Raw genomic sequence first — 3,346 nt, 5'->3', positions numbered from 1 at the left:
TTTGTGGCAAGGCTGAATCTTGTATCAAAATATTCGTTCATGTCAGCTGGTTCTGTGTATGCACACTTTCACCATGTACCTTTTGTTAAAAAAAGTTAATCACTTAATGTCCTCTGTTAATAGGCAGATTAAAAACCATAAACTTTGTATGCATACAATCATACTAGCTGCAGTGTTGTGACATTCCAGAGGTTTAAAGTAAAATCTAAAAGCAGCGATTCTAACCATAGAAGTGATCTATTGTTACGGAGAATATTGGGGGAGGTTGGGACTGAGGACCAGTGCTGGTCAACATTTTTTCAATTTTTTAAAAGAGTTGAGGGAAAGACTAATTCTCATGTCACCTTCTTGCATTTTTTGACCAACTATAGAGCTGGTCCAAACTTCTTGAAGTCTCAAATCATGTTTTTTAATTTTTGTTTGGACTAGCTCTGACTATATGCTCCACAGGATACAGTAGTACTAGAAACTTATTTCAGGAAGTTAAGATATGTAGAGAGACACTAACATGCACAAGTTGGAAAATTCTGGGGAAGTTCAAGACACCATAAAATATGTTGTTGTACTTTCTCACTTCAAAGACCTGAAGTCTCTTAGAATACTTTACAAGAAGTAGAAAAAAGATAAACAAAATCTGTTAGACATGAGTAACAATGGATATTCACAAATATTGAGGTAGAGATAATACAGCAGTAAATGGATCCATTAAGTATGGTATGAAACTAATGGCACTACTTTTTAGAAATACATAACAACCTGTCTAAAAGCTTATCTGGCATGATCTGACCTATTTTAATCTCTGAAAAATATGGATGGTTGTAACTTGATATTGGCTCAATCTTGCAATTTTCATTGGCTTGCTAAGCAAGACTGGCAGTTGGACTGAAATAGCTGGGGCAATAAACGTAAGGTAAAGTGGAAAAAGCATCAGGTCTTATTTAATAACCTCATTGATATGACTGAAATAAAAATTCTCAGTGCTTGATCCAAAGCCCTTGAAGTCCAATGGAAATGCTCCGACTGATTTCAATAGCAGTCTGAAGTTCAGTGGGGAGGAGTAACGACAAATAATATCAAGGAAACAAGACAGATTAGAAACATGAGTGGAAAGTAACAAATCAGATTAAATTTTAGCTTGCATTTCTTTTTTTAGAAGAATAATCAAACAATGGGAAGATAAACTGTAAAGAAATGCTGAGATACCTAGGTCTGACACCTGCTTTTTGCTACAATATTAAGTAGCATTGCAATTTTTGGCTGCAGAGGCACCTAGTGGAGTCTTAATATTAAATTGTGAGTTCCTCATAGCTAAACATGTAGGTCAGGAGGAGTAATAAAATCAGAGCCAGAGACTCATTTTAATCTTTCCTGAATGTCAGATGTACTTTGGCTAAGAAATGGGGGGAAGAATTACAACTATAAAAAATAAACACATTAAGAATTACTAATAGAGGTACTGCTACTTATAGAATGAGGTCTCATGTAGAGTAATGGGCTAAAATTAAACTTCCCTCAACAGTTTGACAGACATCTTTCAGGTGTAGGTAGAGGACACAGCTACTCTATTGGGCTGTCTCCCAGCCCAGCAAAGAACTATCGCTTACACCAAAATCTTCTAGGCCCTTGTCTCAGGGCACAAATTTATTTGACACAAAACTCAAAGTAATATATAACAAAGCTACTTCTCTGACCAAACTAGGCTGCAGGGCCTCTGAGGCTTTCCCTTGCACCTCTCTGCCATGGAAAAAGGAGGATTCACCCTTTGCTTTAAACCTCTGCTGAATCATGTGACAGGCAGGCAGCCCTTAACCCTTTCCTGGTTTTCTTCCTGTCAGACACTGAACACCAGACTTCACAATATTCTTATAAGTAACTACAGAAAAATCTTGCATTAGTGGGAAAGGAGTTAATGGACCAGATTTTAATAGGAGTCTTCTACAGGGATGTATTTTCCAAGGCAGAAGCGCTAATGTCTGAGTGTACTTCATCAAGCTGACTATCTGATAGAGCAACTAAAGCTACCCCTACTGTGTTGCACTTGATAAAAATGTAAGCTATTTTTAAAAGTGTAGTGGCTAATCAGTACTGTATTTTATTTGGTGCCTGAAATCAGTAATCCCTGCAGGCAGTGCATTCTCTTGCTTATTAACATACTGTCAGTGTTCAGGCCCATGAAATATACTGTTGCATCCATAACTTTTTAAGACCACCAACTGAGTATTAAAACAGATCAATGAAGCTTACTTCCATTAAATTGTTTGCCTTTTCTTATATAATTTAACCATTTCTGAGAAACTGACACAGGGAATAGACATGTTCAATATTTACAAAACTATACTTTTTATAAAGTACTCTGTACTCCATGAATTCCAAAGTGTTTCACAATTAACTAGAGTGTGGTGGCAATGATTATGCAAGCTCTAACTGTTAATGCTAGCAGCGGGCCTTTACCAATACTCAGAGGCAGAGTGAGAGCAGTGGTCAGGACATCCACGTTAGCCCCTTCTTTTTGAAAAATTACAGAAGATATAACTACCTACGGCCAGACACCAGAGATTATGCAGGGCCATCTTTGTACAAAAATACATTGTCAATGTTCGGCAAGAGCTTGATTCTGCAACCTTCTAGGTCACAAGTGAGTGTCAGCGATAAAAGGATAAGGCTGCTGATTAACGAAGCTTTAAACTGTTCATGTGGGCCAATGGTTTTTCAAGTGCTATGACCTAAGTGGATTATCATATGGTTAGGGAGTCAGACTATGGTCTAATATTGCAGAATTTGGTGCAGTACAGCAGCTTTACATCTGCTGAAATATTTGCCTATTGGCTACTATCAGCCAGGGCAGTTTCTGTTGTTTGTTTTACCTTTCTGCCCGTCTCCCTCAGACTTTTCAAATGATAATTACTTATTTGTTTCATAGTTAGACAGCTTTTCATACAAATCTCTTTCCAGATCACTGTACCTGACCTTTTCAAAGTAGAGCGAATATCCATGAGTACAAATCCACCATCTTACATTTGTATAGCGCTTTTAATGCTGAAGGATTGCAAAGCACTTTACAAACTAGATATAAGAATTACTTTACCTAACTCTGAAATTTTAGCTATTTACAGCATACAGAAACAATACATACCAATTTCTCAAAGGGAGTGACGAAACATGGTATCCAAGTGATCCTACATTCCTCTTGCAGTAACACAAAGCAAAATGTAATACTCAAGTTAGAATTGGACCAGTACCCTGGTGCAGCTTTCCCTACTCTTGCAAAACATACAATGGGATTTTAATGACCAAAAGTAGTCAAATCTGTGTTTTACATATCTGGGAAATGGCAACTTGACAGTAC

This window comes from Emys orbicularis, chromosome 10, assembly GCF_028017835.1.
Source record: "Emys orbicularis isolate rEmyOrb1 chromosome 10, rEmyOrb1.hap1, whole genome shotgun sequence".
Lineage (NCBI taxonomy): Eukaryota > Metazoa > Chordata > Testudines > Emydidae > Emys > Emys orbicularis.
This window is presented reverse-complemented; position numbering follows the sequence as displayed.